The sequence below is a fragment of the Phyllobates terribilis genome, unplaced genomic scaffold (genome assembly GCF_046119375.1).
Source record: "Phyllobates terribilis strain yellow unplaced genomic scaffold, ASM4611937v1 Scaffold_5__5_contigs__length_657084704, whole genome shotgun sequence".
Classification (NCBI taxonomy): Eukaryota; Metazoa; Chordata; class Amphibia; order Anura; family Dendrobatidae; genus Phyllobates; species Phyllobates terribilis.
Genome location: NW_027362765.1, coordinates 475,922,430 through 475,946,191, shown reverse-complemented (window position 1 = coordinate 475,946,191; position 23,762 = coordinate 475,922,430).

Sequence of the window (23,762 nt, the reverse complement as noted above, 5' to 3'; positions counted from 1 at the left end):
ACAGGCTCATAATAAAACGTTCAAAAACGAAAGTGAAACTTTTTTCCTAAGAAATATGTTAAGGAATTTCTTTTCCAGGGTAAAGACTTGTGAATAAGGTAAAATAAATAACCAAAAACAAAAATACTCCTCCACACCTTGGGCTACGTTCACAAGTAGCATTTTTTTTGTGTTTTTGCTCTTTTGTATTGCTTTCAACTGTGACAAATGCATTCACCGGGAAATGTAATTTTAACATTTTACAACCTTATCTGGCCATGTGCTGTGTGACACATGCATACAGTGCTGAAAAGACATGGGGACAGCATGGGGAAGACCCCTGGAAGCATCTCTGACTCCCAGGTCACTGCCTAAAAGTGTGCCCATCAGAACTGATCCTTGCCGCATCAGAAGATGCAGACTTGCAACTATCCCCGTGCAAGTCCTTGTCCCAGGGCAGTGTTCAATTGTACCTCCCCCATTCCTTGCAATGCAAGCGCAAATATGCAGCCAACCACCTGCCCACCTGCAGGCTGCAATACCATACTGCTAGCTTGCACTTGAAATGGGGCCTTTTAGTTTTGAGGAGGCCGAAGCTGGCCACTACCTAATGGCTGCTTCGGCAGCGAGGTATCCATACTCAGTCCCCAGCTGCCCGGCGGCCGGGTGTCCACGCTCGGTCCCCAGCCGCCAGGGGGCGGCCGGGTGTCCACACTCGGTTCCCAGCCACCCCGATTTCTCCGCGGAACATCCCCACAGACTTTTCTTAGCCCGGCCTACTTTAGGGCAGCATTGAACGAGCCCAACAGAGAACCAGACTCCTCCGGTGGGCCCTGGCTTCTCCATCAGGGGAGTTGAGAGTGCCAAGGTGAGGAGCATGATGATGATGATGATAGAAGTTAGCATCTGCTTTGTTTTGTTGGAATGCAAGCATAAGTGTGCAACCTGCCACCCACCCACACCCAGGCTGCAATACCATACTGCTAGCTTGCTTGCACTTGAAATTGGGCCTTTTAGGCATGTGGAGGCAGATGCTGGCCACCATGTCATGGCTACATGGCGGCCCTTATATCCATACCCAGTCCCCAGCCGCCCGGCGGCCGGGTGTCCACGCTCGGTCCCCAGCCGTCAGGGGGCGGCCAGATGTCCATAAACGGTCCCCAGCCACCCCGATTTCTCCTGTTACCGACCCATACACTTTTCTTAGACTGGCCTGCTTTAGGGCAGCATTGGACGAGCCCACAAGAGAACCAAACTCCTCTGGTGGGCCCTGGCTTCTCCATCAGGGGAGTTGAGAGTGCCAAGGTGAGGCGCATGATGATGGTAGAAGTTAGCATCTGCTTTGTTTTCTTGGAATGCAAGCACATGTATGTAGTAGCGGCTAGGCGTGAGGTGGTCAGCGTTTGGCGCATATCCTAACTCCTACGAGGATTGCTGGATGTTTTCCTGCTACTGTCCCAGCTCTATGACTCCTGTTAAAACAAACCTTCAGGTGATAAATGATGGATGAGGTGGTGGCAAAGGAGAAAGAGCAGGAGGAACAGGCACCATTCACATTAATATCAGGCCAGTCAACCACACATGTCTTGTAGGATATGTTTCTGTAACAAAAGGAGCGGTTCTGCTACACAGTTATAGGGCATACAGTGAGTGCAATGCCTACCAAAAATATCAAGGCACTCCAATGCCCCTTGGAAGTGACATGGAGGTCAGAGGGCCTTAACTAAACCGTTTTTTCCATTTATATCAACTGGGTCTCCTGTACACTGTTGGCCTAAGCAGTGAATGGAAGGCTTTCCAAAAATTATGAGGAACTGCAATGCCCCTTGAAACAGACGTGGATTACAGCGTACTAAAAACCTTCTACCCATTATTAGGGAGTGGGTCTCCGTTAGTTTTTGCCTTTGCATTGAAAAGCAAAAGCTGACTAAAATTAGGAGGAAATGCAATGCCTGTGGGAAGAGTCATGTAGGTTAGAGGTAATTAAAAACAACATTTCAATGCCCCTCGGAAGAGACGAGTAGGTCACAATAGCTTAACAAGACGGTTTTAATGCCCCTCAGAAGAGACGTGGAGGTCAGAGTGGTATAACAACACGCTTATATTGCCCCTCAGAAGAGACGTGGAGGTCCCAGTAGCTTAACAAGACGGTTTTAATGCCCCTCGGAAAAGTGGTGGAGGTCCCAGTAGCTTAACAAGACGGTTTTAATGCCCCTCAGAAGAGACGTGGAGGTCAGAGAGGTATAACAACACGCTTTTAATGCCCCTCAGAAGAGACGTGGAGGTCAGAGTGGTATATCAAGACTCTTTTAATGCTCCTCAGAAGAGACTTGGAGGTCAGAGGGGTATAACAAGACGCTTTTAATGCCCCTCAGAAGAGACGTGGAGGTCAGAGTGGTATAACACGCTTTTAATGCCCCTCAGAAGAGACGTGGAGGTCAGAGTGGTATAACAAGACGGTTTAAATGCCCCTTGGAAGAGATGTGGAGGTCAGAGTGGTATAACAAGATGCTTTTAATGCCCCTCAGAAGAGACGTGGAGGTTCCAGAAGCTTAAAAAGACGCTTTTAATGCCCCTCAGAAGAGACATGGAGGTCGCAGTAGCTCAACAAGACGATTTTAATGCCCCTTACAAGAGCCATACAGTACAGCATATTACAAACATTATTCCCATTATTGGGAAGTGGGTCTCCCATAGTCTTTGCTTATGCTTTCCAAGCAAAAGGTGCCAAAAATTATGATGTAGGAACTTGCAATAACCTTACAAGAGCCATGCAGTACAGCATATTACAAACATTATCCCCATTATTGGGAAGTGGGTCTCCCATAGTCTTTGCTTATGCCTTCCAAGCAAAAGCTTCCAAAAATTAGGAGGAAATACAATGCCCGTTCAAAGAGTCGTGGAGGTCCCAGTAGCTTAACAAGACCGTTTTAATGCCCCTCAGAAGAGACGTGGAGGTCAGAGTGGTATAACAAGATGCTTTTAATGCACCTTGGAAAAGTGGTGGAGGTCGCAGTAGGTTATCAAGACGGTTTTAATGCCCCTCGGAAGAGACATGGAGGTCGCATTAGCATAACAAGACGCTTTTAATGCCCCTCAGAAGAGATGTGGAGGTCAGAGTGGTATAACAAGACGCTTTTAATGCTTCAGAAGAGACGTGGAGTTCAGAGTGGTATAACAACACGCTTTTAATGCCCCTGAGAAGAGACGTGTAGGTCAGAGTGGTATAACAACAAGCTTTTAATGCCCCTCAGATGAGACGTGGAGGTCAGAGTGGTATAACAAGACGGTTTTAATGCCCCTCAAAAGAGACATGGAGGTCGCAGCAGCTTAACAACACGCTTTTAATGCCCCTCAGAAGAGACGTGGAGGTCCCAGTAGCTTAAAAAGACGCTTTATATGCCCCTCAGAAAAGTGGTGGCGGTCCCAGTAGCTTAAAAAGATGCTTATAATGCCCCTCAGAAGAGACATGAAGGTCAGACAGGTATAACAACACGCTTTTAATGCCCCTCAGAAGAGACGTGTAGGTCAGAGTGGTATAACAAGACGGTTTTAATGCCCCTCAGAAGAGACGTGGAGGTCAGAGTGGTATAACAAGACGCTTTTAATGCCCCTCAGAAGAGAAGTGGAGGTCAGAGTGGTATAACCAGACGCTTTTAATGCCCCTTAGAAGAGACGTGGAGGTCAGAGTGGTATAACAACATGCTTTAATACCCCTCAGAAGTGACGTGGAGGTCCCAGTAGCTTAACAAGACTCTTTTAATGTCCCTGAGAAGAGACGTGGAGGTCAGAGTGGTATAGCAAGACGCTTTTATTGCCCCTCAGATGAGACGTAGAGGTCAGAGTGGTTTAAAAACACGCTTTTAATGCCCCTCAGAGGAGACGTGTAGGTCAGAGTGGTATAATAAGACGGTTTTAATGCCCCTCAGAAGAGACGTGGAGGTCGCAGTAGCTTAACAAGACGCTTTTAATGCCCCTCAGTAGAGACTTGGAGGTCAGAGTGGTATAACAAGACGGTTTTAATGCCCCTCAGAAGAGACATGGAGGTCGCAGCAGCTTAACAAGATGTTTTTAATGTCCCTCAGAAGAGAAGTGGAGGTCAGAGAGTTATAACAACACGCTTTTAATGCCCCTCAGAAGAGACGTGTAGGTCAGAGTGGTATAACAACATGCTTTTAATGCCACTCAGAAAAGAAGTGGAGGTCAGAGTGGTCTGACAAGACGCTTTTAATGCCCCTCAGAAGAGACGTGGAGGTCAGAGTGGTATAATAACACGCTTTTAATGCCCCTCAGATGAGATGTGGAGGTCAGAGTGGTATAATAATACGCTTTTAATGCCCCTCAGAAGAGACGTGGAGGTCGCAGTAGCTTAACAAGATGCTTTTAATTCCCCTTACAAGAGCCATTCAGTACAGCATATTACAAACATTATTCCCATTATTGGGGAGCTGGTCTCCCACAGTCTTTGCTTATGCCTTCCAAGCTAAACCTGCCAAAAATTAGGATGGGGGAACTTGCAATGCCCCTTACAAGAGCCATGCAGTACAGCATATTACAAACATTATTCCCATGATTGGGGAGTGGGTCTCCCATAGTATTTGCTTATGCCTTCCATGCAAAAGCTGACAAAAATTAGGATGGAGGAACTTGCAATGCCCCATACAAGAGCCATGCAGTACAGCATATTACAAACATTATTCCCATGATTGGTGAGTGGGTCTCCCATAGTATTTGCTTATGCCTTCCAAGCAAAAGCTGCCAAAAATTAGGATGGAGGAACGTGCAATGCCCCTTTTAAGAGCCATGCAGTACAGCATATTACAAACATTAATCCCATGATTGGGGAGTGGGTCTCCCATAGTATTTGCTTATGCCTTCCAAGCAAAAGCTGCAAAAAATTAGGATGGAAGAACTTGCAATGCCCCTTACAAGAGCCATACAGTACAGCATCTTAAAAATATTATTCCCATTATTGGGGAGTGGGTCTCCCACAGTCTTTGCTTATGCCTTCCAAGCAAAAGCTGACAAAAATAAGGATGGAGGAACTTTTAATAATGGCAACACGGACCACGGTCACCCTGGTGGTATAGTGGTGGTGGAGGCTGAGGATTAGGAGAAGAACATAAAACAGCCGATATGAGGAAGCGTATACCCATGTGTGGGTGTGAAGCGGTGCATGTGAATACACCTCCTGAAAAAACACAGTGGATTTGACTTTATGTTACTCTGCTGTCATTTGGTGGTGATGAGAAGTCTGGCCAATCCAGCCCTTGTTCATTTTGATAAGGGTCAGCTTGTCAGCATTGTCAGTTGACAGGCAAGTGTGCGTATCAGTTATAATTCCCCAGGTGGCACTAAAACACACTGCGATAACATGCTATCAAGGGCAGGCTAGGACCTCCAAGCCGTACAGAGCGAGTTCATTCCAAGTGTCCAGCTTGGATACCCAATAATTAAAAGGCACAGAGGAATCACAGAGGACTCTGGTACGGTTGGCAAGGTCCTCCCTCACCACCTTTTGAAACTTTCCACTCCTTGAGAGAGTACCCCGCGCCTCAGGGCCTGTAAGCTGGGTGGGTCTCAGAAAACTGTCCCTGAACATTGACAGTGTTCCCCTGCCTCTGCTGGATTGGAGTTTCCTCTCTCTTGCTTGTATGCCTTGGTTGGTCAATGAACTGTGACCTCTGCCGCTAGCATGTTCAGATAGGAACTTTTTTAACAGTTCTGCAGCAAGGGCCTTCTGGTACTGCCCCATTTTTGTAGACCGCTCCACCTTAGGAATAAGAGAGTGAAAGTTCTCCTAGTAGTGAGGGTCTAAAAGTGTCACCAACCATAAATGACTGTCACCCAACATTTTGACAACGCGAGGGTCACGGTTAAGGCAGCGTAACATAAAGTCAGCCATGCGTGCCAGACTGGTAACGGGCAAGACTTCCGTGTCCTCACCAAGATGATGACTGACCTTGCTCTCCTCCTCCTCCTCCTCCCCCCTGTCCTCAGGCCACCCACGCTGAACCGACGGTATGACGGTTGTACAGGTAATACTGTCTACAGCGCATGACACAAGCTCCTGTTCTTATTCCTCCTCCTCCTCCTCTACCTCATTGTCCCCCAATGCACATTGGGATGAGATGAGGCTGGGCTGTGTGTAATCAACCGCTATGGCTTCTTGATCCATCTCATCATACTCTGGCTGCAATGCCTCCTCTTTAATTCTCTGCAGAGAGCGTTGCAAAAGACAGACAAGTGGAATGCTGATGCTAATGATGGCATCATCGCCACTCACCATCTGGGTGGATTCCTCAAAGTTTGTCAAGATGGTACAGATGTCAGACATCCAGGTCCACTCCTGAGGTCTTATGTGTGGAGTCTGACCTGAATATCGACGGCCTTGTTGCAGCTGGTACTCCACAACTGCTCTCTTCTGCTCACAAATCCTTTGCAACATGTGGAGGGTAGAGTTCCAACGTGTGGGGACATCACACACCAGTCGATGTGATGGAAGCTGAAAACGCTGCTGCGACACAGCAAGGTCTGCGGAAGCTGTAGCCGACTTGCGAAAATGAGCTGACAGGCGGCGTACTTTTACGAGCAGATCTGGCAACTCGGGGTACAATTTAAGAAACTGCTGAACCACAAGGTTAAGCACATGAGCCAGGCATGGTACGTGTGTGATCTCGCCTCGCCTCAGAGCCCCCATCAGGTTACGGCCATTGTCACACACGGCCATGCCTGGATGTAGGTTCAGCGGTCTCAGCCACAGATCTGCCTGCTCTTTCACAGCTGTCCACAACTCACAAGCAGAATGAGGTTTCTCACCTAAGGTTAGGAGTTTCAGCACAGCCTGTTGCCGCTTGGTGGAGGCAGTACTGCAGTGCTTCCAGCTTGTAACTGATGTGGTGATATCTGAGATGGAGGCTGAACATGAGTAGGAGGAGGAGGATGATGCGCAGGAGCTGTACACTGTGAGGGCAACTCTGAATGACATAGGGCCAGTAATCCTCGGTGTGGGGAGGATGTGTTCCGTCCCAAGGACCGACTGGGTCCCGGCTTCCACTATGTTTACCCAGTGTGCCGTCAGGGAGATGTACCGTCCCTGGCCACCAGCACTTGTCCACGTGTCTGTTGTCAGGTGGACTCTCCCAGTAATTGCGTTGTTGAGGGCATGGCAGATTTGGGACATGTGCTTGTGTAGTGCGGGGTTGGCACACCGGGCAAAATAGTGTTGGCTGGGGACCGAGTACCGAGGGACGGCCACCGCCATAAGGTTGCGGAAGGATTCCGTCTCCACCAGCCTAAAAGGCAGCATTTCCAATGCAAGCAGTCGTGAAATGTGCGAATTTAGGACTGTGGCCTGGGGGGCATTAGTTGCAAATTTCCGACTTCATGCAAAGGTCAGGGATATGGACAATTGAACGCTGCGGTGGGACGGGGACGTGGACTTTGATGCTGTTTCTTGAGAAACTGCCATAACAAGTGAAGACTGAGAGGAGGGGGCATCTTTGCATGCAGTATGGACAGGGGATTGCCTTGCACACACAACAGGGGGTTCTATTGCATGCACAACAGCGGAAGAAGCAGTGGTGACACCTGCTGACACTGGTCGTGGACCCTGGGGTTCACCCCACAAAGTCGGGTGCTTTGCTGCCATGTGCCTGATAATGCTGGTGGTGGTCAGGCAGGTAGTTTTGTCACCCCTGCTGATGCTGGCATGGCAGGTGGTACAAATGGCCTTTTTGGGGTTATCAGCAGAGTCTTTAAAAAAATTCCAGACTCTGGAAGACTTACCGCTTGTACTGGCAAGGTCCCTCGTGCTGGTGTTACGGGGAACGGTTGCCCGCATTCTGTCTGTGGCCACCACACTGCTTCTTCCTGCCTGTTGGGGTACTCTGCCTCCCTCCCTCTGTGTGCTGCTGGCCACACTCTGCATTTCCTCCTGCCATGTTGGGTCAGTTACTAGATCATCCACCACCTCCTCCTCTTCCACTTGCGCACCACGATCCTCCTCCTCACTTCCTGGCAATTGTGTCTCGTCTTCGTCCACCTCTTGTGACAAATTGCCATTCCTGTGGCCGTGGCTGTTCAAATATTTGTGCATCGCTACATGGGATCTCCTCTTCCACCACTTCAAACGGAGCAGGCGAGGGGCATAAATCTGGAAATGAACCAGTGAACAGCTCTTCAGAGTGTCCAAGTGTGAATTCAGTTGCTGTCTGACGACACTCGGCATGGTGGGAGGAAGGAGCATCAGGGTGAGGAGGAGTATGCGGTCGAGACTCACGGCTAGTAAGAGTCAACTGTGTGGAAGACAGGCCAGAGGTGGTGGTGCCCAGGTAACTGGAAGTATTATCTGCTATCCAATTAATAACCTGTTCACACTGATCAGTTCGCAATACTGGTGTTGTTCTGTGCTTCCCTAGTAATTCAGTCAAGAAGTGGGAGCGAGAAGATGTGGCTGTTGGTTGTGGCACATTTTCACCTTGGCCACGGCCCCGTCCTCTGCACGCACCATCACCAGAACGTCCACTTCCACGTCCCTTGCCACGCGCCTTGCCCATTGTAAAGGAAGTAAAATAGCTTACACTCACACTATCAATGGAAAAAGGGTAATAAGAAGTAGATTAGAACCGTGGAAGAGGAATACCACAGTTCTATTTCTCTGGCCTACACCCTACTCTTTTAAACAATCTGAACAATCTGAAAATATTAATGTTTTTCTTTACGGAAAAAATACCAAAAGCTGAATAGAGATTTTTTACCGTGGAACAGCAAAACCACAGTTATAATTTAATGGTTTATGTATACCAGACTATTTTAAATATATATATATATATTTGCGGCTTAACAGTGAGCAACACACTCAAACTGTTTTTTTTAGATATAAATGGCCCAAAAGTGGATAATACAGAGGTTTGAACCATGGAACTGCAAAACCACACTTGTATTTTTCGGGCCTACACCAGACTATTTTCAACAGAAATATTTGTGTCTGAACAATCAGGAGACACTATTATTTATTTTTTTACGGCAAAAAATGCCAAAAACAGGATAATAGAGATTTTTTACCGTGGAACAACAAAATCACAGTTAAAATTTACTGGTGTATGCCAGACTATTTTCAACAGATATATTTGTGCCTGAACAATCAGGAAACACTATTATTAATTTTTTACGGCCAAAAATTGGGGAAAAGCAGGATAATACTGAGATTTAATCCGTGGAATTGCAAAACCACACTTGTATTTCTCGGGCCTACACCAGACCCTTTTCAACAGATATATTTGTGTCTGAACAATCAGGAGACACTATTATTTATTTTTTACGACAAAAAATGCCAAAAGCAGGATAATAGAGATTTTTTACCGTGGAATAGCAAAACCACAGTTATAATTTACTGGTGTATACCAGACTATTTTCAACAGATATGTTTGTGTTTGAACAATCAGGAGACACTATTATTTATTTTTTATGGCAAAAAATGCCAAAAGCAGGATAATAGAGATTTTTTCAGTGGAACAGCAAAACCACAGTTATAATTTACTGGTGTATACCAGACTATTTTCAACAGATATATTTGTGTCTGAACAATCAGGAGACACTATTATTTATTTTTTATGGCAAAAAATGCCAAAAGCAGGATATAGATATTTTTTACCGTGGAACAGCAAAACCACAGTTATAATTTGCTGGTGTATACCAGACTATTTTCAACAGATATATTTGTGTCTGAACAATCAGGAGACACAATTATTTATTTTTTACGGCAAAAAATGCCCAAAGCAGGATAAAAGAGATTTTTTACCGTGGAACAGCAAAACCACAGTTATAATTTACTGGTGTATACCAGACTTTTTAAAATATATATATATTTGCGGCTGAACAGTGAGCGATACACTTAAACTGTTTTTTTTAGATACAAAAGGCACAAAACTGGATAATTCAGAGATTTCACCCGTGGAACTGCAAAACCACACTTCTGTTTCTGTGGCCTATACCAGACTCTTTTCAACAGATACATTTGTATCTGAAAAATCAGAGACACACTTTCTTTTTTGGGGGTGGGACACCAATAGGTTAAGAAGACGGGTATTTGTACAGTGTGAAGGAGGAAAAAAAAGAGGATTTAGATGAAAAAAAAAGGATTTTTCCTGGCCCCAGAGACCTGGAGCTAAGTCCAGCAATTTCAGAAACCGGAGCACACAGGACTGTAATTCAGCGTTTGCTGGTATAACCCCAATGCGTCTCCTATACAGCCTGACTGTCTGCCTGATATCTGGGATGGATATTAGTCCTGAAAAGGACTGTTTGTTTGATCTGGCGGCCTTTACAGACCCTACACTAACTATTTCGCAGGATAAATCTCTCTCTAACTCAGCAGCGCTGTCCCTACACTGTCTAATCCGGAGCGACTGTGTCCAAGATGGCGGCGCCCGGTTTTAAATACTCGAGGTGATGCTGTGCAGCCAGCCAATCACTGTAATGCCCACAAACAACATGGCTGGCAATCCCTGCATGTTCATTGGCTCTGTAAAGAGCGCCAAACATGCAGGGCGGAGACCCGAGCTCCCACCCGAGTAACTCGGAAATGCTCGGTGCTCGCCGAACATCCCGAGTAGCGTGATGCTCGGGCGAGTACCGAGCAGTGTCGAGCATGCTCGCTCAACACTAAAGCTAATCAATTCTGAATCACAATAGTGTAAAACCTCTAATTGCAGTGAAAAGACATGCATTTTTTATGAATAGTTTCTCTCAGTTCTGGCAAAACATGTAGTCAACATTTCATTAAAAGACATTGTGTTACATTTTTATGTAGTTCATTTACTTTTAGTTTTACTGGACTATACATTCTCAGATTGATGAGATATTTAATAAGTGAATATTTTCAACTACCTTGTCAATTCAGATATGCTGTACATTTAGGATAGATAGGACATTTCAATAATTTGAAAAGTTTTTTGTGATAATTATGAACTTTGTCTGCATAATTTAATAGTTTTTACTAGAAAAGATAAAGACTTTTCAAAATTTGCCAGGTTCAATTTAATTTTTTTTATTTGATTTCAAGCTAATCAATTGCAAATCACAATTCTGCAAAGCCTCTAATTGCTCTGTCAAGACGTGTGTATACCTAAATGTCTCACACCTGTATCCAACCACCCCTTTTAAGCTCAGTCTTAGTAATGTCAAAATGACCTTACCATAGAAAGGAATGGTAACCTAGTGGTAATCAACTTTAATTGGAAAATGCACCGGCTTCTCTTTTTTTTTTTTAATATAAAAATGTTTACAAAATTATCCTTCTTAGGCCTCCATTTATCAAAGCAATTTAGCCAGAATTCCAGTGTAGATTTCTTTGAAAACTATCAAAATTTCTGTGCAGCATGGAATTGCGTAAAAATGTTGCACCTTTTGGCATTTTCACTCCAGTTTCTCCCAGCATTGTCAAAATGGGTACAGTTGGGACAAGGTAAGGGCATGAAAGGGGCATGTCACAATAGGTCACCCAATTTATGACCTTAATAGATACCATAAATCTTTGTCCATGTGCCTCTTCATGAATCAAGAGAGTCCCCTTCCACCACACCCCTTCATCAAGACCAGCGTGAAGATCGCAGCTCTTGATGAATCAAGCCTTAGTAATTTGTCATTAGGCCTGTACTGAAAACCGACTCAAACTGACAAAGTCATTGTCAGAAGTAACATCATCCTGCTGTGACTGAGATGAGTAATGTGCCTTATATCACATAATACCCTTGGTCTCCTACCCACTCATGTGCTTGCTAGAGGCAATATATGCCAATTGTGACTTGTGTTTGGTAGTACTTTTGCCTGGATGGCTGATGTGATTGCTGATGTTGCATAAGCTCCTCATTCTTAGTCGTGGTGTTTTTTTTACATTATCTTGTCCATTGCTATAGCCACTGCAATGTATCATACATTTTGTACAATATAATTAACTTTTGACAATATTTTCAACCCCAATTATTCAACTCTTGACAAAAAGGACATAGCAAGAAATGCTATATAAATAGGTACAGAAAACAAAATAGTAGGCTGATGCATAGGTGTGGCATGAAAGGTTCTCAAATTGGAATCATAAGCATGTAAAAAAAAAATCATGAACAGTTAAATGTCTATATATAAAAAAAATGTTGTGCAGAGGACTAGACAGTGGGCATGGAGCGGTGGAGGCAGCTGGGAAGTTGAGTAGTGAAGTATGGTTTTTTTAACATTTTTCTGGCTGCTCACATCTCCAGCCGCCCTTGCTGCTCCCTGATCCCTGTCAAGTGCCCCGCTATCCTGGTTGAATGTTTGTTCTTGGCAGACATTTCCGACCACAAGAATGCCCCAAAAGTTCACTGACTAAACTTCTGGTTGGCAGCCTGAAGCCCTGGCCTAGAGTTAACACCTCACTGTAGATACAGCGTGATGGAGACAAAGAGGAGCAGACATCGTACAGGGATCATTGCTGAGATCCAGAGAGGTGAGGGTTGAGGTGAGTTTAAGATTTTTTTCTTTTTATATCTTTGGTTTATTATTTTCCTGAGTTTGGAGAGACCCGTAAGCATAATAGGAATCATTCAATTTGAAAAAAAAAAAACGTTCCTGAGAATGGAATTTCCTGGCAAAAGCCTCTGAATTTGGAAAATTCAAATTTTGTCAGATCTACTCATCTCTAGTGCAAGTCTTAAAAGAGTTACCTAACCACAGACATTGATGTCCCGAGTAAATTGATATTGCATAAGGGAATAGAACACCAAGAATAGGCACAAAATGAAATGTTTTTTGAATGTTTTTAATTTTCTACTCTCATGTACAAAAGAAGTTATTACACTGCAAAGTGAAGTATAGCATTGTTTCCAGTAATGTACCCTTGGTCAGCCTTGAATAGGATATGTGTGGAATGTCTTTCTTGGATCAAAAAATGCAGAATATCCACTTGTACCAGTATATGAAGGGATGGAATTAATGAGCTGTCTAGGGATCCAAAGAGAGAGAGAGAGTGGAAATTACTATTATCTATAGGAGAAGGGACCCAGTGGTACAACATGCAGTGGATATAGAGGAATCCGGTGTGTCACATTGAACTACATTGCAGGCAGGGGAAAGATAAGGTAAAGGCAGTACAGTGCTGGCCACGCCATATCACAAAAAAAAATGTCAGAGCATAACTGGGAATTGTAGGCTATTATAGGAGATTTGTCCCTAATTTTCTAACCGATTTCCTAAAGGGCAAAAATCAGCCATGGCTAAGTAGTCGCCAAAGGGTGAGGGGGGATTTCAGGAGTTAAAACTAGCCCTCTGCAGGCAGCCAGTATTGGTAGCATCGGACTTCTCCAAAGAGTTCATAGTTTAGACAGATACATCTGATTTCGGGCTATGGGCTGTCATGTTCCAGGAGATCAATGATGTGGAACACCGATAATCAACTTGAGAATAAAGCTTTCCCCATGAGCAAAAAATATTTAATTGAAGAGAAGAAGTGTCTGGCCATCAAATGGGAAAATCCAAGCTGGTGTTAGATCATGCACCACTAAGGTGGATGCGAGAAGAAAAAGAGAAAAATGCCCAGGTAAATTAAAAATTATGGTAATCCTAATTGACCTAAAACAGGAAAGGTTTATTCTGATTTCATGTCAGATATTGAGAAAAGCATGCATACTGTATGTGTCTTTTTATATAGTGTATGTAAACTGGCTTCAACTGTATATATATAGATTATCTATCTATTTTATAGCTAGACATATCTATATATATATAGATGTATATCTATAGATAGATAGATAATGTTCACTCTCTTTCTTTCCCTCTCTTCTTCCCTTTCGCTTTCTCTCTTTATTTTTCCCACAATATCACTTTAATTTTGACTTTTTAAGCTTCAAAATAGTTAAATTTTAAAGCTGTGCACTGCTAATTACAAAAATATGAATCTAGTTTATTACCCATGTATACTCTTTATGCTCACTGACTAATAGGTGTTTGGGTTCTATTTGAGTTCATGCATGGAGAGGAGCTATCACTGCTGTGTTCTGTCCCCATGATCTGATACATGAATGACATGATTATTACACATATAAAAATATGATGTTCCAAGTGCATATATTGATGAAACTGTGTGAGTCCATGTGCCAGAGAGAGGGCAACCTGTTTTAGATAGGACCCTACATTAAACAGATTAACTTCTCTTTGTTCCTAGTCCATGGGGAATGCAGGACCCAGCTATACTTTGTTATAAGTAAAAGCTGTCTTTTGGTCCAATGAATCCATAAGGTGCTAGAACTAAATGAATGCAACTCCTCCTAGCATATGCAAAGTGCAGAGGAAAAAAAATATTCTTATAGAATAAAATATATAAGTAGATACATGTACATTGTGGCACTATTACAAACATAAACACAAATACAAATCTAACTCTGTAAATATGGAACATAAATTCTAATTGTTACACTCATCCTATCAGGATAGGAATGCTGTTAACATCTTTTCTGTGCGTAGCATGAAGCTAGAACTAACAGTTGGTGTATATTTATTTGAAAACATGCCAATATTTCTTGCTTTGTTAAAGCAAGTATGAATGTGTTGTTTTTCTAATTAAAAAAAACAAACAGATACCACGTATTGTTTTGCTTACAGTTCCGTGCCGCTACAATTTTTGGTTCCTGTGGATTTCAGAAGTATAAATGTTCAAAATATATCACCAAACAGAACTTTTCTTTCCATTTTCTCACCAATTTGGATAAGAGCAGCAGCCACTGATAACTTATCTTCTAGAAAACAATAGGCCTTTACGCCCTGTGTATTACCACAGTAAGTTAGGGGCAGCATGATGCATTAATGGAAAACAATATTTTGTCAGATAAAATTTATTGACATTTGATACATTTGATATCCACTATTTCAAAGGAGATTATGAATATTTTTTCTTAAATTCGATAAAATCGGCACCGTTCGGCGAATAAGTGCGAGAATGTGATTGTGGGGCAACCACAGTGTTTTGAATAGTTTGGCTAGCATAGTGCCTGTTTGTGATGAGCAGGGCGACGTGTTAGATGAGTGGAGGGGCTGGTCAGAGCTCAGAACAAGTCAGATGAGCGGCTCACTTGTAATCTTCTTTTTTACCTGTAACTTTAAGTGAGGAAAGCGCAGCTAGCTAATCAGAGCACAGAAAGCATCGACACTGTCCAGACACAAGGGCTTCTGCAATTGGCTGCTAAAATCACATATCCTCTCTATATAAAGAGCGGCCATGTTCCCTCAGCACCATCTATTGCATGTCACTGACTGATGCCAGACGCTGCTGCCCAGTGTGCACCTGTGTACTGAGAGATTTTTGATAGATAGATGGGCGCTTGTGTGGAAGTCAGATAGTGTAGATAAGTCCTATGCTGTTTGCCTGTGAAATCGATGTTGCAGCACATTTTTTTTATCTTGTGAAATTACTGAGATTCTGCAGAAAGAGCAGGGCCCATGCCATAGAATTGTGTTGTGCACCGGTTGCATTGTGCTCCATGCACGAGTATGCCTTCAATCTATTTTTTCCCTTGCTAATGTGATAAAGCAAACAAGAAAGCACTTGCAGCCCACCTTTTGATTTTGTGGGGTTGAAATTGAGCTGTATGCAGACTCTGCTTTTTGGTGGCGGTGAAATTCAGCTGTATGCACAGTAAAAAAAAAAATATTTTTCTCTTGCTAGCCAGAGTCCACCAAAGATTGTTTTGTGTCGCAAGCATGATACACCCTGCTAAAAGCCACTTACTATTTTAGTGGCGTTGAAGTTCAGCTGTTTTCAGAGTAAAAAAAAATATTTTATTCTCTTACTAGAGAACACTATTTTTTTGAGTGACAAACTTGATACATTATGCTATAAGCCATCTCCTATGTTAGATGTAGTGAATAGTGTTAAGCGAATTTGTTCGACATTTCAAATTCGTGTAAGTGTTCGGGGTTCCGGCTTGTTCACGGCAAAAAATTGGCTCCGCCCATAATAACATCTGCGTGACAGCGTGGCAAATCAGGGATGTTCATGGGCAGAGACGATTTTTTGGCGCGAACAAGCCAGAACCCTGAACACCAACACAAATTTGAAATGCCGAACAAATTTGCTCAACACTAGTAGTGAATTTAAACTGTTTTCAGAGTAAAATATATATTTTTCCTATTGCTAGCCGGAGTCCACCAAAGATTTTTTTGTGCTGCAAACATGATACACTCTGCCATAAGCCATCTACTATGTTAGTGGCGGTGAACTTCAACTGTTTTCAGAGTAAAAAAAAATATTTTTTCTGTTGCTAGCCAGAGTCCACCAAAGATTTTTTTGTGTCGCAAACGTGATACACTCTTCTAAAAGCCACCTACTATTTTAGTGGCATTGAAGTTCAGCTGTTTTCAGAGTAAAAAAATTGATTTTTTCTCTTACCAGGCAGAGTCCAAAAAATATTTTTTAGTGTGACAAACGTGATACACTGTGCTATAAGCCATCTACTACATTAGTGGCAGTGAACTTCAGCTGTTTTCAGAGTAAAAAAATATTTTTTTTCTGTTGCTAGCTGGAGTCGACCAAAGATTTTTTTGTGCCGTAATCGTGATACACTCTGCTAAAAGCCACCTACTATTTTAGTGGCATTGAAGTTCAGCTGTTTTCAAAGTAAAAAAATATTTTTTTCTCTTGCTAGGCAGAGTAAAAAAGTAAAATTTTCTGTCGCAAACAGGTGCTACACTCTGTTAAAAGCCACCTAGTCCTTTAGTGGCGGTGAAATTCAGATGTATGCAAGGCTTTTGCAGAGCAATAAATCAATTTTTTGCTGTTCCTAACGTGATACTGCAGGCTAGATCTGAGTGTGAAATAGTTTGGAGACTATCTCGTATATTATACAGGCCTCATCCACACTAAAAAAAATACTTTCTTCTGTTCCTAACAGTATGCATAAGGGGACATCTCAGTTTGAAATAGTTTGGAGAATATCTCGTATGTTATACAGTCCTCTTCCATAATAAAAAATACTTTCTTCTGTTAGTAACGTTATACAGCAGGGGACATCTATGATTGAAATAGTTTGGAGAATATCTAGTATCTTGTATAGGCCTGATAAACAGTTTCAAACTAAAAAAATAATTTCTTCTCTTAGTAACGTTATACAGCAAGCCATATCTTAACTTGTCATTTAGTGCTGCTGAAATTCAAGTTTGTGCAGAGCCATTGCAGAGGAAAAAATCTAATTTTGTTTTGCTAATAGAGTGCTCCTACCACACTATCTGAGCAACATGAGTGGGAAAAAGAGAGGTCACGGTGGAAGGGGGAATAGGCTTGGTGTTCAAGGTATACGTGGGTTAGGTGGTAATGTTAGTGAAAGCACTAGTGAGCCAATACCGTCATGTCCTATTTGAACACAACTGACAACTTCTGTTACTGGATGGGCTACTCCACTCCCTTTCTTTGGCAGCCACACAGCGATACACCTTGTTGATAAGGGACATAAAGAGTAGGTGCTCCAGTGGATAGCAAGCGCTGCTTCAAGTGCTCTCTCCTCTTTTTCCTCCACCTGAACATCACACACACAGTACAGTCCACAGAGGTGGCACCCCAAGTACCCTTTCTTCCCCCACATCACAACTGTCCAAGTGCCCAACTGACTGTAGCGAACCACAGATGGGTGAGTCTGTAGAACTGTTCACCCATTCTATACCATGGGCATCAGAAGTGTACTCAAAACATTCACAGAGTCAAGAAGAGCAGGAAAGCATCTGCACCAATGCCCAAGATTTTTTTACGTTGGATTCGAGGCAGGACGGAGTTGGGTTCCTGACCCTTGTCATCAGACGTTAACCAATGAGGAGGTGATCCTGATGAGACTCACATACCTGAGGCTCATGTGGACTATACTGTGCTGTCAAGGCAACAAGAGGAGAAGGGTCACTCTGAGGGCGAGGAATGGGATAACACATTGGATGATGACGAGGTTGAAGATCCTACTTGGTGTGAACCCAGAGTCACACAGCTGAGTAGTTCATCTGAGGAGGTGGAGAAGGAAAACAAGGAGGTTACCTTTCACCCTACGGCGCAGATATGGAGTGAGGAAAACACAAAGAGCATTGCATCCTTAGCAACAACAGTGGCTGTGGCCAGCAGCGATCGCGGGTCTGCAGCTCGCAAGGGCGGCGAGGGTTGCCTAGCCTGGGCCTTTTTTGTGACTGCAAAGGATGAGCCAACTCACATTATCTGCACTCTTTGCAATAAAAAACTCAGTAGAGGGAAAAAGTGCAATAATTTGACTATTACATGCATGAACTTTCACATTCACAATCAAAACGCCTTACTCTGGCAATCTCACTGCGATAAAATCCTTACCTCAACAACCATCAGCCACCCCATCAACAGCATCTGCGGCTTCTTCCTCCTCCTCTGTTACCATACCAAGTATTGTCACGCAGGTCTCCCACCACAGAGCCTCTGGTTCTCTACTCTCTCCAGTCAGGCTGAATGAGAACCCATCAGCCGTAATGGAAGCGGACATGCTTGCTGTGTTTGTTTCATTGAACACACCACATCTTTCTCAATCCACCGTAACACCTCTGCCTGCACCTCACTCACGGTCCAGCAGTTTGTCTGGTTGACCCTATTCCACCCTCTCTCAGCACTACAGCCAGCCCTCGGTCGCACAGTTGTGGTCATGTAAAAGATTGTTTCATCCTACACATGACAGATCTGTTGGCTATAGAAATGGTGGTGTTAGGCCCTAATTTTTTTAAATGTGAACACTCCTGATTGTGTTTCCATTTGCTGGGTTGGCTGTAGTGGAAGAGGTGTCGGTCCCCATTATAATACTTATATTCAATTTAAATTAGTTGTTTGGTGTAGATATTGTTCTCACAGGAGAACACATGATGAAATAGAAATAGGCTTTCTTTCTACCATGGTATATAAAGTAGGCTACATCTCAGCTTAAAATTCATTGGGACAGATATTGTTCTCCACACAGGTGTACACAGACATGATAAACTCAAAATAGGTATATAAAACAGACTACATCTCTGCTTAAAATTCTTTTGGGGCAGATATTGTTCTCCATACAAGGATATAAAGACCTGCTAAACTCAAAATTGGTATATAAAGCAGACTACATTTCTGCTTAAAATTATTTTGGTCAGATATAGTTCTCCACACAGGGTTACACAGACCTGACAAACTCAAAATTGGTATATAAAGCAGACTACATCTCTGCTTCAAATTCTTTGTGGCAGATATTAATCTTCATACAGGGGGAAAAAAAAGGTTGCATCCGAGCAGCTTCCTGACCCTCGACTGTACTGTGCTGTCATGGCAAGAAGAGTAGGAAGGTGACTCTCAGGGCGAGGAGTGGAATAACAAATTAGATAATTATGAGGTTGTAGATCCCACTTGGTGTGAACACAGAGGCATGTAGCAGAGTAGCTCATGCGAGGAGGTGGAGGAGGAGGAAGACAAGGAGGTTACGTTGCATCCTACGGAGCACACACGGAGTGATGCAACCACGATGAGCACTGCACCCTTAGCCACAACTGTGGCTGTGGCCAGCATTGATCGCGGGTCTGCAGCTTGCAGGGACGGCAAGGGTTGCCTAGCCTGGGCCTTTTTTGAGATCGCAAAGGATGAGCCAACTCACATTATCTGCAAACTTTGCGATAAAAAACTCAGTAGATGGAAAAAGTGTAATAATTTGACTACTACTTGCATGAATCTACATATGCGCAATCAACATGCGTTAATCTGGCAATCTCACTGCGATAAAATGCTGACCTCAACAACCATCTTCCACCCCATCAACCGCATCTGCTGTTTCTTCCTCCTCCTCTGCTACCGTGCCAAGTATTGTCACGCAGGTCTCCCACCGCAGAACCTCTGGTTCTTTACCCACTCCAGTCAGGTGAGTGAGAGCCCATCAGCTATAGTTGAAGCGGACATGCCTGCTCTTTTTGACCGATCTCAGAAAACGAGCAGACCACAACTTTATCAATCCATGGTATCATCTCCGCCTGCATCTCACTCATGGTCCAGCAGTTTGTCTGGTCACCATACTTCGCCCTATCTCAGAAAAGCAGCAGCCCTTGGTCTCGTAGTTGTGGTCACGTAAAAGATTATTTCCTCCTACACATGATAAAGCTAAGAGGTTTAATTCCCCCATCTCCAATCTGTTGGCCATGGAAATGGTGGTGTCAGGCCCTAATTTTTGGAGCTGTGAACACTCCTGTATAGCTGCTTTTTTACTGAGGAGGAAACTGGAGAACCTGGATGAAACCCCCGCAAACACAGGGAGAACATACTTACTACTTACAGATACTGTCCTTGGTGGGATTTGAACCAAGGACTACAGCGCTGCAAGGTTGCAGTTCTAACCACTGAGCCACCGTGCTACTCTCTCTGTTCTCCCAGCTCTGATATCTAACATGCTGGAGAAACTTACACATACTGCCACACAGTTTCTTCAGCTCCTTTGTGAGAAACTAATGTTTGGGTTGCCACTCAGTCTACCAAATAAAATTCCTGAGAAGTAAATTGTGGATGGCTTTGTTTCTGGTACTGGGTACACTGTTAATACCGTGGTGTTGTGCCATAATTCACTGGAATTATTCCAAGCTGGTTGGACACAAGCTCATTCCAACAGAAAAGTACCAGCAGCAAGCTAAGCAGATGGTAGCCTCTATCATCATAAAGGAGGTAGCTTGTTGTCTAGGAGACCGACCACCACTGCAGTCTACCTTGTGAACATTATGTTGAAGCTTTCAAGGTGTCACGGGTTTACGATGACAGAGAGGAGCCAGAAGACCGCAGCGTCTGATTCCTCTCACTCCTGCAGTCATTAGAAGCATTTTGCCTTCATATTAATCGGTGAAGGGGTTGATCTGCTCAGGTGTGAGCTCCTGGAAGCTTGCGGTGATTTAGGCTTTCAGCAGATTTGTCCCGTGCATCTCACCTACTGTGTAGCGCTGTACCCCAATACATCAGACTGTTGCCTACTGTGGAAACCTTGAAAAGGAACCTGAAGACCCACTTGTTGTGACCAGCGTACAATCTATTGTAACCCTTTCTCTAGCATACCGCTGCCCGACTAGCTGTACCCTGACCTACTGAATCCTCACCCATCCCTTGTAGATTGTTTGTGCATCCTCCAGGGCAGGGTCCTCTATACTCTTGTATCAATCAGTGACCCCTTTTCACATGTAAAGTGCCACTTAATAAATGTCGCTGTAATAATGATAATAATAATTATACTACTTGTACTCTGGGTCAATTGATGGCACATTCCAGGTATCTATCCCTAATTTGATGTGTTTTGGAAGCTTTTGGGCCTATATGAAGGTGTTGTATATGCATTTTTTTTGCCCCCAATTGAATCCTATGGCGTTTGGTAATGTTCGGCGAATAATCAACTAATAATTCGGCGAACATTGCAGATTCACCAATCGGAACCCGAACATCAAAACATTCGTTCATCTCTAGTCAGTAATAAAATCCATGGACAAGTGTGCCCATGGCCTACTAGCGATAGGTAGCGGAAGAAGAGTACCAGACGGATGGGTATGTGAAACCTTAGAAAACCCACAAATACTACAAGCAGATATGTGTTCAATCACATCCTGATGCAGCCCCGGTCACCAAAAACGACGAGAGAGGAGGTCCACGGTTGCCTTACCACTTGAATGACCAGCAAGAGTTAGGATGTTCCTTAATTACTTTGAGGCAGAAATTAAATGGTACAAATAACCTTCCTGGAGGGCAGGACGCAGGAGCGCCCCCCTGAGCCTCCAACACCTCACCCTCCAGTTCAGGATATAATGTCTAAATGACTACCCCCTTTTGTAATATCGGGGCAGGGTTCTCATGGTCATCGTCACCAGGGATGATTCTCTATTACCCACGTCATAATTTCTCTCAGCTGAAGACAATTTTTTTAGAAAAGAAGGTGCATAGACGCCATTTACCAGGGGATGGACCCTGAGACAACACAGCCCCAACCCTCACCTCCGACGCATCAACTTCCACAATAAAGGGTCGGGAAACATTGTGTTGACTGAGTATAGGAGCAGTGGTAAAATAATTCTTTAAGGAAGAAAAAGCCTGGAGGGAGGCATCCGACCGTTTGGAAAAATCAGACCCCTTCTTATTCATGTTGCTAAGGGATTTCACAATTACTAAGTAATTTTGGATGAATTTCTGGTAAAAATTAGTAAAGCTCAGAAAACGTTGTAGAGCCTTCAGGTTCTCGGGACAGTCCCAATCAAGGACTGCACGGATCTTCTCCGGATCCATCCGAAAACCAGAAGATGACAACAAGTACCCCAAAAACTGCACCTCCTGAGTGGTGAAAACACATTTTTGTATATTGGCATATAGTTTATTATCCCTTAATATCTGCAGCACCTGTTTAACTTGCCCCCAATGTGTCTCAAAATCAGGTGAGTAAACCAAAATATTGTCCAGACCACCACAAACCTCCACACCAAATGATGGAAAATATAATTTATGAAATGCTGGAACACCACAGGTGTATTGGTCAAACCAAAAGGCATAACCAGACTCGAAATGCCCTACAGGGGTATTGAACGCCGTTTCCATTCATCCCTTTCTCTGATTCTAACCAGATTGTAGGCTCCCCTTAAATCCAACTTGGAGAGTACCTTAGCTCCTAAAACCTGGCTGAACAAATGTAGAATCAGAGGAAGAGAGTATGGATCTCGGATGGTAATTTGATTTAATTCCTGGAAATATAAACAGGGACGTAGACCGCCTTCTTTTTCTCCACGAAGAAGAACCCTGCCGCCACAGACGAAGATGGGGCAGTAATGCGTCCCTTCTCTAAACAGTTTTCATGGCAGTAATCTCCCTATTCAATAATCTCCCCAGTTTGCCAATCCACCAACGGATTATGTTTCACCAGCCAGGGAAGACCCAAAGCAATTGGGGTGGGAAGACTGTCCAGGACATAGCAAGGGATTATTTCACAATGAACTGACCCCACCCTCAGTTTTATGTTATGTATAGTGTTGAGCATTCCGATACTGTAATATCGGGTATCGGCCGATATTCGCGGTATCGGAATTCCGATACTTAATTCCGATACTTTTACAATATCGGATACCGGAATCGGAAGTTCCCATAATGCCTGCGCTCTGCAGTGTCTGTGAAGGATGACAAGTTGGATGGCAGCGCGATCCAGCCTGTCATCAGAATGCCATCCCAGCGGGGGAGAATTCTCCTGATTGTTTAAAAGCCGGCGGCTTTTAAACAATCACACAGCCCCATACTGCTTCCCCGCAGCCTCCCATCCCGATCCTCCGCTCCCCTCGCCACCTCCAATCCCAATCGTAAATTAGGACCGGGCGGGGAGCGCAGCACCAAGGAGCGAAGGACCCGGGCGGGGAAGCCGGCAGTGAAAAGACTTCACCGCCGGCTTTCCCGTTCTGTGCTGCACTTTCCCGCCGGTTATTTCAAATGAACAGCTGAGGTATCAGGTGATGCCGATCAGCTGTTCATTTGAAGTCGCCGCGGTGCCCTCAGAGGGTTCATGTGAGTTCATGCTTGACTGCATGAACTCACATGAACTTTCCCACGGCCGCACAGGTCAGCCTCACCTCCCAGACCCGTCATGATTAGTGTGTGTGCGGGGTGTGTGTGCGGGGTGTGTGTGCGAGGTGTGTGTGCGGGGTGTGTGTGCGGGGTGTGTGTGCGATGTTTGTGCGGGTGTGTGCGGTGTCTGTGCGATGTGTGCGGGGTGTGTGTGCGGGGTGTGTGTGCGGGGTGTGTGTGC